The sequence below is a fragment of the Lolium perenne genome, chromosome 5 (assembly GCF_019359855.2).
Source record: "Lolium perenne isolate Kyuss_39 chromosome 5, Kyuss_2.0, whole genome shotgun sequence".
NCBI classification, from domain to species: Eukaryota; Viridiplantae; Streptophyta; class Magnoliopsida; order Poales; family Poaceae; genus Lolium; species Lolium perenne.
In genome coordinates this window covers 190,239,177-190,249,742 of record NC_067248.2, presented here as the reverse complement: position 1 = coordinate 190,249,742, position 10,566 = coordinate 190,239,177, and positions in this window count along the sequence as shown.

The window sequence follows — 10,566 nt, the reverse complement described above, 5'->3', positions numbered from 1 at the left end:
TACTACGACATCGTCCACATACACTTGCACATTTTTTCCAATTTGATCAAACAAGCATTTTTGCATACAGCGCTGGTACGTTGCACCAGTGTTGCGCAAACCGAAAGGCATAGTGACATAGCAATAAGCCCCGTGCGGGGTAATGAACGCAGTTTTTATTTGATCTTCCTTTTTCAAGGGAATTTGGTGGAAACCGGAATAAGCATCCAGGAAAGACAGCAGTTCACAGCCAGCAGTGGAATCAATCACTTGATCGATCCGGGGTAAAGGGAAAGGGTCTTTCGGGCAAGCTTTGTTCAGGTTAGTGTAGTCGATGCATATACGCCACACCTTTGGAGCTTTTGCCTCAAGGTTCTCTTCTTTCTTCTTTTCGACTAGCACCGGATTGGCTAGCCATTCAGTATGCAACACTTCCACGATGAAACCGGCAACCAGCAACTTCGTCACCTCTTCTCCAATGATCTTTCTCCTGTCTTCAGCAAACCGGTGCAGCGGCTGCCTTACCGGCTTAGCATCCTTCCGGACATTTAACGAGTGCTCAGCCAGCTCCCTCGGAACACCTACCAAGTCATCAGTAGACCAGGCAAAGATATTCCGATTCTCACGGAGGAAGCTGACGAGCGCGCTTTCCTACGCCTCATTCATGCCGGCACCGATACGAACGGTGCGCTCAGGGTAAGCCGGGTCCAGCACAATGTCCTTTGTTTCTCTTGTCAGCTTGAATGCCGGTGTGCCCAAGTTTGCACTCATTGCGGCTAAGCTCAGCTGTGAGGACTGAGCCAGCGCAACCGCAGTTTGCATCCTCCTTTTTTCCTCTGCAATCACCAGCGACTCTGCCAGGTTTGATCCGGCTGAGGCGGTTTCCAGTGAGACCTTGTAGTTTCCCACCACAGTTAAGAGTCCACGAGGTGCCGGCATCTTCATCTTGAGATAGGCCGTGTGTGTTGAGGCCATGAAAGCTGCCAATGCCGGTCTCCCCAGCAATGCATGGTAGGGACTATCTAGGTCCACCACCTCAAACTCAACGTTTTCCACCCGGCAATTGTCACGCCCTCCAAATGATACATCCACCTGGACTTTTCCCACTGGCGCGCAGGACAAGTCCGGAACAATCCCGTGGAACGTTGTGCGTGTTGGCTGCAGCATGTTTTCTGTTATGCCCAGCGTATGCATGGTGTTCCGGTACATGATGTTTATACTGCTCCCATTGTCTATCAGCACTTTGCTGAACTTGACTCGAGCGTTTGGCCCATGCATGATTTGGTCTACCACAAGAGCGTAACCACCCTGATTAGGCATTATCTTGGGGTGATCCTTGAACGACCAGGAGATTTCCTGTTCCGACCACAGCATGTATTTTGGTATTGCCGGCATCACAGCGTTCACTTCCATGGAACGGCGATGCAGGCTTTGTCTGTCGGTTGGCTCAGTGACGAACACAACACAACACATGTCTGGATCATGGTACACATTCCGGCCCAAAGGTGCCGGTGGAGGTGGTTGGCCATTGCCTTCTCCCACCTGGTTAACTTGCTGATGTTGCTGCCGGTTTGGCTGAGGCTGTACCGGTAGAGCATTTACTCCGGTAAGCGGTGGTGGTGGTGGTAACGGGTGTTGATGTAACATGTCATGCGAGGGAGGCAGTATTCTGGAGCATCCTTGTGCTTGCGCATCTTTTGCCGCACCTCTCAGCATCAAGTGCTTGATCCAAGAACAATCTTTTGTCAAATGGTTTGCCGGCTTCGTTGGATTCAGAGTGTGAAACCGGCATGGTTGCTCCATAGCTGCTTCCATAGTGTATCTTATATGTTCTTGCCAATCTTTTTTCTGGCCCCAGGGTTCCTTTTTAACCCACTATAGGACCCGCCCACGGCTGCGATCCGGTTTTTTGCCTTTGGCTCCCGCTGGGACCGGAGTTATCCTGTACCGCAGCTACTTGCTGTGGACCATACCTTCGATCCAGAAAATCTTCCCTTCTCTTGTTGTGCCGGTTGTCCCGGTATTGCTCTTGGCGCTGTTGAGGCTGGTTTGTTTGTTCCGGCTCAGCTTGCACTGCCGGTTGCATTGGGTCTCCCAATGCGTAGTTATCCGCCACACGTATCATTTCCACTAGAGTTGCCGGCATGTTCCTCTGTAGCTTTTGCCACAGCGGTGATCCTCTTCTGCACCCATTGCAAAACCAAGCAATGGCTTGTGCCTCGATTACTCCTTCACAAGAGTTTCTTATGGAGTTCCACCGGGTCAGGTAATCCCGGTCTGTTTCATTTGGGCGCTGCACGCACAAAGCGAGCTGATGCGGCCTGTTGGGCCTCCGGTATGTGCTGCTGAAGTTACTCACAAAAGCCTCCTCAAAGTCCAACCAACCGTTTATGCTTCCTGCCGGCAAGTTATTTAGCCAGATTTGTGCCGGTCCCACCAAGAATGATGGTACAATTCTCACGGCCCAACGCCGGTTTCCTCCACCTGTCACAGTTCCTCCGCCGCCAGCGACGTATACCGCGGTTATATAATCCGCAAGCCAGTCTTCCGGCTTAGTGGTGCCATCGTACATTTTTGTATCCCGAGGCAACTGGAAGTTGCGAACTGGTGGTTCCTCTTTCATGATCCTTGGACCAAAACATTTTGGGCCCAGAGGACCTTCTGCCTCGATCATTTCAGACAGATACACTCTATCCAGACGGTGCCTCGCATCCCGTTCTGGCAAGTATCTTTCCCCCACGCGTTCTCCCAACGGGTTCCGGTATGCCGTGAGTCTTCCTGCTGTTGAATCAGCTTCATCATAAGGTTCTGGTACCGCGGCCCTTGCCTGCCGGTACCTTGGGGGAAGCATTTCCTCCTCTTCATACGCTGCCCTTGCAGCTCGATAATTTTTCCCGGTTTCGTGTCTACCGGCATGATTATTTCCGGCATAGCCTCTTCTGGCGTAGCCTCGATCTGGCCCTTGGCTTTTTCTACCGGCATCGTGTTGCCCGGCTTGTTGTTTTCCGGCAAGGACCGGATCATACACAGTCATCTGCTGCGCATTCATCTCTTTTTCTTTTCTCCTGTCCAGATGGGGGGACGATGCCTGCCCCTGGGACTTGCTACCGGCGTTGTTTGTTCAACGCATGGATTTCGAAGCTGCAGCCTTGTTCAGCTTAGCGAGCTGCTCAGCATTCTACTGCTCGATGGTATCAAGCAACTCTCTGACACGCTCTTGCTGTTTTGCTAGAGCGTCTCCGGAAAGCGATTCACAGAGCTCTACTGCAGCCTTAGCAGCTTTTATGGTTTTATCCGGGCTACTATACTTAGGTTTCTCTACAATGCTCAATGATGCAGAAGTGCTTTTTCCGGCAAGAATCTCCTTACGCAAATCCTGATCTAGATTGCGAGCTCTAAGCCAGTTTTCCGGTATCCTGGCGGCCTGAGCGCTAACAGAAGCAAAGCCATGGGCAGCGTTATACTCACGTAGGGTTAGGTTCAGCTCGCGCTGCGCCCTGACGATGTCCTTGCCATTCTCGAGCAGCTTCTGGCGCTGCGCCTCCAGCTCCGCCTGAGCCGCTACCGGGTCGATGTTCTGCGCGATGGGCGTGGCGAGGACGCTCATCGCCGCTTGAAGTGGTGTCTCCGGTAGTGCGGAAGATGTTCCCACAGCGCCTGCCTCGCGCTCCAGCGGTGGCTTGGCCGCACGACTCGATGTCGCACGCCCAGCCCCTTCGTCCACAGCTTCCTTGCCTGCGCCGACCGCGCCAGCCATCATCACCTCCACGCTGCCGGCGGTGCGGCCAGCACATAGCCACCTTGGCGGATCCAGCGCCACCAGCACCGGCGGAAGGCACTGGCGCACAGGGACGGTGCCGAAGTAGACGCGGTGGCTGCCGAACTCGATGATGCGGCCGTTCTTGGGGAAGATGCCGCCGTTGGCAAAGCAGCCCACGTTGTCGTTGATAAAGTCCATGGAGTAGATGCGCTGCACCAGCGCGGACACCATACGCTGGCCGGTGACGTCGAGGATGCCCGCCCGAATGTGAACTCCGTCAAGCGCCGCTTCTTGCCCCACGGTGGGCGCCAACTGTCGTCGTGGCGAACGAGCAGATGCCATGGGATGGCTTAAGTTGGGGCCGGATGGACGCTAGAGGATTCGGGTGAGGGTTTTGGATTAGATTGGATGAACTTCCGGCTGCTTTCCTCAAGAACCGTAGGTAGGAGAAGAAAGACACAAGGAAGAACTCTGCTCTAGATCCTTGTATTCATTGATCTCATGAGGCTACAAGTTTCTGCATACCATGTTTCATAGCTTATCAGGTCGTGCCCGCGATGGGGTGTGCCCCCTCTCCTTATATAGGGGAGAGGGTGGCTTACAGGGGAAGAAACCCTAGGAAACCCTAATGGCATCTTTGACTAGACAAACTACTTTACAAAGTAACTTTAATCATAGGTGACGCCGGTATCTTCTTTAATCAGAGATGCTGACGTCCTCCGGTTGCTTTTGGCGTCACCTTCCTCTTTGGCGTGAGGGCTTTGTTTAAAGCTACTTTGCTTAGCTCATCCTTGTCCTCTAGCTCTGGAGAGAATCTTTGACCAGTCTTGCCGACGTGCTACAGTCCACTTCTTACCGGTCTTCCGGTGTCTTCTTAGCCCATACCGGTATACCCCTCTTGTGGATACCGGTATAGACTTACTCAGCCAAACTCTTAACTTTGAGCTCCGAAATAAACATTAAACCGGTATCTTGATGGCTCAAACCATCCGGTTTGCCATGCCTTTGGCATACCGGGGGTCATCCCCCCGACATCGATTCCCGCGCGTAGTGGGAGTAATCGGCCGCCGGTTTTATCTCTCCTTCCAGGCACGTGTACTACTGGATCCTCGCCCATCTTCCCACGATCACCAAAGTAATGGCCACGATCTCCAAGCATTCCCCATTATAAATAGGGAGCCCTTTCCTGTTTTCACTTTTTACGCCTCCGTACTGCTCATCTTCTTCCTTGCCTCCTCCTTGCTATTGCTTCTACCTTCAAGAGCTTAGCTGCCATGGGCAAGAAGAAGGGAACTGCTGGCTCGAGTGCTACCACAGGCGCAGCCAGGGTTGGTCTTGATTAGTGCGCTTCCACAATCTCTAAGCGCGAAGAGAACAAGATGAGGTCACTCGACCTCATCTCATCTGCCGAATCTGACTACCTTCATCCAGGTTCTTCCTCCCGCACAAGGCCTCCAAAGGGCTTCACTGTTATGCTTGTTGCTTTTCTATTTCGCGGACTTTCTCTCCCTGCCCACGAGTTTCTTCGTTCTCTCCTTTTTCTACGGGATTCAGCTCTGGCAGCTGACTCCCAATTCCATTCTCCACATTTCTATCTTGATTACTCTGTGTGAGGCCTTCCTCGGCATTGACCCCCACTGGGGCTTGTGGAGGAAGATTTTCTACGTCAAGCGCCATAATGGCAATGATGGTCCTCCCGTTGTTGGCGGTGTCGGCTCTGTCATCAGTAAGGAGGTCAATTACTTCGACTACCCAATGAAAGAGTCGGTTCAAGGCTGGCAACAGTAGTGGTTTTATCTCCGAGACATCCTAGTGCCAGGACGGTGCTCCAATCTGCCTACATTCGAGGATGTCCTCTCTGCAGTGCCAAAGAAGTCCTGACGAAACACTTTGACTGCCAAAGAAAGTGTTGTTGCTGACCAACTGTACGAAAAGGTCTTGGACCTGAAGAATGCAGAAGGTCTGACAATGTGTGGCACTGAGGTGGTTTCAGTGTTTCTAAAGCGTCGGGTGCAACCGCTGATGTCAAGGCCTCATCAGTTATGGATGTATACTGGCGTGTCGGATAAATCAAGGATCAGTTCAACTGAGGTATCCGAAGATCTTCGAGATGAGGTGCGGCGCCTAACTCGCCTCAGCCAGAAGGACAATATTGTTATGACTTCGGCTCGCCCTCCCCTCGACCTTAAGCATCTTCCTGCCAAAGTAATTTTACTTGCATTTGCATCGGATGTTGTTTTTATTTCTGAATCTAAATCCTTTAACTCCTTCTATCGACAGGCTTCCACCATTGCTTAGTGTTATCCCCCACACCCGAAAGTGGGGTAGCTCCCGAAGATGATGATGCTTCGGAAGAGACTGAAGATGATCAGCACATTCTCGAGGACAGCGACGTCCAAGGTGACAAAGCCCCCAAGGGTGATGCCTTCACTAAATCTATGCGACGCAGGAAGATCAATGAAGATTTGATAACGACAACAGAATCAAGTCCTAGCAGACAAGATGATGATGCTAACGTAACTGCTTCCCCTGCTCCTTCTCGCGACACTTCGACTCCTCAACCTTAAAAAAAGGCCACCAAGACTCTTCGCAGATGAGAATGACATTGAGTCCATATCGTAAGTATCTTCTGGCTCCTTTTTGCTTGCATTTTGTTTCTGTCGCCTTTACTGGCTTTCTTTTTATTCAGCTCTGAGGATGATGATGAAGTTCCTCTCTCGAAGAGAGCAAAAATATTGAACGAAAAGGCTGAGTTATCTCAGCAGTCAAATCCTTCGACTGTTGAGCCTATTCTTCCGCCAAGAACAAGTGTGGCCAAGGTTCCTCGGTCGATGGTTAATCCCTCTGCAAGCGCCCTCGGCCCTCCAGATTCTCGTGATCATGTAAGTAATATTTGGAGCAATATCCTTTTAGTCCCCGAGCCGATGCTTGATTCTTTGAAGAATATTAAGTATAGGCTAAAGTCCATCAGCTATGTTGCCCGATATAATCTTTTTCAATTTTCTTGCTGCAGCCATTTTTGCCACAGTTGACGCTGTGGCAGATTTTGCTGAACATTTTACTCGCCTAGAATCAGAAAACATCCAACTTCGCAAAGGCATTAAGACTTCGGCTGATCAAGTGTTAGAATCCAACAAGCTTGTAACCGAAGCTCAGAATGAAAACATAATCCTGAAGGATGAGCTGAAAAGGTTGAAGAAGAAGATGAAGGATAAACAGGAAGCTAGATGCGCAGCTTTCATTGTAGCCGATGAAAAGGAAGGCGCCCTTCGAGAGTCTATCACGAGCTTGCTAAGTAAGTTTTCCTCCATACTTGCATGATACTTTTCCAATGATATCTTTTTTATTGCTTGTCCATAATTTTCCCAGGTACTGCCGATATGCCTATCGATCGTACGAGTAAGCTTCGAGTAGATTTGATGTCGGATGCTCTCTCGCTTTCTACTGAATCAAGCAACCAAGTCCAAGATCTTTTGAGAAAGACCAAGGGGGCTCTGTCGAAATTATTCTCGATGATGTTCCCGAAGCTGGATCAGAACAAGACCCTTGGGGAAATGTCGGATACCTTCTTCATCGATTCTTCAGAAGCTATAGAGGTATTGAAGCGACGCTCTCGTCTTTACGGATTAGTCCTTACTTTTCAGCATTTGATGGGGCACGGGCTTGGTTCTGAACTGGAGAAATTATCCAAGGCGCTACCTGTGGACGCCGATTAAATCTGGCCTGCTTGATTCTAGTTTTAACCCGGATACACCCTTAGTCTTAACTAGTACTGAATTAATCTTGCTCTGTTGCCAATATTTAACTTTCTTTTGAATGCCATCATGTCTTTTTTATGTATGCTTCCGATGGGAGTTTTCCACCTTTGGCCACTGTTCTATTGAGAAGGTAAATAAATTATCTTGTTGCAGATTCCCTCACCTTCTTCTCATGTCGAAAGTTCTCTGAATTCTTCTGCTATTGATGAATCAGAGCTTGTACGTCGCTTGCGCGATCAAATCTCTCGGTTGAAAAAAGACATAGCTGGTCTTCATGCCATGGCAGCCTTGGTGAAGAAAAAGAGCGAAATTGCTAGCGCGGTTGAACAACATGCTCTAGATCGCCTTCGAGTGGCTATTGAAAGCTTGAGTTGTAAGCAACCAATCACTTCCCTTTCATCTCCACCTGATGCTTTTATCGGATAACTCTTTAACGGCTTGTTTTTTTGCCTACGAAAGTTGTTGCTTCTGATGAATCAGAAGAGAATAGGCGAGTCCATGAAAAGATTGCAGTGATGACCGATATTACTCACCCAAAGTGCGAGCTATGGTCTAATCAGTCAAAGGCTGCAATAGTGGCGAAGTTTGAGTACCGAGCCGAGAAAGTACACTATTATTTTTACTAGTACTATGTTCATCTCTCCATGGTATGGGAAACTATGTTTCCATTAGATCCAGCACCCGAAACTTTGTCCGTTTTGTTCAATCGATTCAAGACTCCATCTAGAGTTTGATCTTTGATACGTAAAGAACTTCTTGCTGGAGCCGAGCTTGCACTTGCTTCAGTTTTGGCATGCTATGAGGCCATAGATTTGGAATCCATAGCGAATACTAATGCAAGATTAGATCAATACTATCCCATAGCTAGGCATCCTGCTCATATTATCATTTCTAGGATGGAAGAAAGTACTAAAAGGGTTAAGAATAAAGAAGGTCAAGGGACCTTGTCGTGATAACAAAGTTTTTGTAAAGATCTTCTCTTTTTTATAGTAACCTTGCGATGCAAGGAGTAACACTGCATGTATCTGATGTCCTTTTCTAGGCATCGTTATAAATTTTCTGAACTTGTAAGTCCAGCATGTAATCTCTTGTCGAGGACAACTGAGTGATCAGGTTAGTTTGCTCACTCGACGACCCTGTCGTAATTGCAACTTCGTGCAAAGTTGTTTTGTAAGTTTTGTAAGAGCGACACCCTTCGAGTACACGAGGGATTTAGGTGCTTTATTTTTATTTGGCCTCATAACACGGTGCACCGGTATGAGCCTTTTTGTAAGTTGTATTGTTTCCATCAACTGCAGCACTCTTACAATTATGTGAGGCTTGGATGTGTTTTAGCATATTGATAATCATAGCTCCCGGTGGAAGTATTAATTAATTATCAATGGTTCATAAATTCCTTGTAGCCCCCGAGTAACATCGGGTAAGCTTTATGACGTATAGTTTATCCTCGGCTCCCGATGGGAGTAGTAGTAGTCAAACTAAAAGAAGTCCAAATATTTGTTCGAGTGAATAAATAATAATGTAATCGAAAACTTTATTCATAATATGCAATAGGCTAAGAAGCCTCCATGTGGCGAGAAAAAAGAGTGAGTTCTTACGCATAAAAGCGTCGCAAGTGTGCAACATTCCAAGGGTTCCCGATATCTTTTCCCGAGGTGGGATTCTTGAGACGATAAGCTCGTCCTAGTATTACTTCGGTGACGATGAACGGTCCTTCCCATGGAGATTCGAGTTTCAGCGATCTCTCTTCCTTTAATCGTAGTACTAGATCACCAACGCTGAAGCTTCGGGTGCGGATCCTTCGGCTGTGATTATTCCGTATCGCCTGCTGATATACGGCTGTTCGAGCCAAGGCGACGTCTCGAGACTCATCAAGAAGATCCACAACGTCTTGTAATGCATGAATAGAGGTTGTCTCTTTATACGCTACCACCCGAGGTGCTTCAAAGCGGACATCGGCGGGCAAAACTTCTTCGGCTCCGTAGACAAGGAAGAATGGAGTATATTGCGTTGACCTATTTGGTGTAGTCCGCAAGCTCCAAAGTGCTGATGGCAACTCCTCGACCCAAGCTCCAGCTGCACCCGTAAGGCGTTTTTTGATGCCATCACAAATTAGGCCATTGATCCTTTCTACTTGTCCGTTGGTTTGAGGATTTGCGACCGATGCAAATTTGAGTTTGATACCATTGGTGTTACAGAATTGATGGAATTCCCTTGAATCAAAATTGGTTCCATTGTCTGTAATGATGCTATAAGGTACACCAAAGCGGCAGGTTATTCCTTGGAAGAATTTGACTGCGGTTTTGGCTGTCTGATTAGTGACTGGTATGGCCTCGATCCATTTGGTGAATTTATCGACTGCTACCAATAGATGAGTATGACCACCAGGCGATGATTTCGGTAGCAGACCTACTTGATCAAGCCCCCACTGTGCGAAAGGCCAGGCCAAAGGTATTGTCATTAAATCCATGGAGGGTGTGTGTGGTTTTGGCGCAAAACATTGACAAGGATCGCACTTTCGAACTAAATCTCATGCATCAGCTGCTGTTGTTGGCCAATAGAACCCTACTCTAAAAGCTTTAGCCACAAGCGCTCTGCTACTGGCATGATGACCACACGTCCCCTCATGTATTTCTCGCAATAGAGCCTTTCCATCAGTAATGGCGATGCACCGTTGAAAGATGCCAGAGATACTTCGCTTGTAAAGGTCACCATCGACTATAGTAAATGCTTTACACCACCGTACGATGCGTCTTTCTTCTACTGGATCATCTGGCAATTTTTGCTCCATTAAGTATGCTATAAGAGGTTCAATCCATAATGGTTCGAGAAGAACTTGCTGATTGGACCCCTTAGTTACATCTTCGGCAGCTTTTTGAGGCGTGACCTCTGTATCAGTAACTGACGTTTCCGGATGTGTCGAGGTTTTCTCTTTAATAGATCTTTGAGTAATCACTTCATAGAAGACTCCATCTGGTATAAAAGAGCATGTTGAACCGATATTAGCTAGAGCATCGGCTTCCTCATTGTTGGCTCTGCCGATGTGTTTTAACTCACGGCCTTCAAACT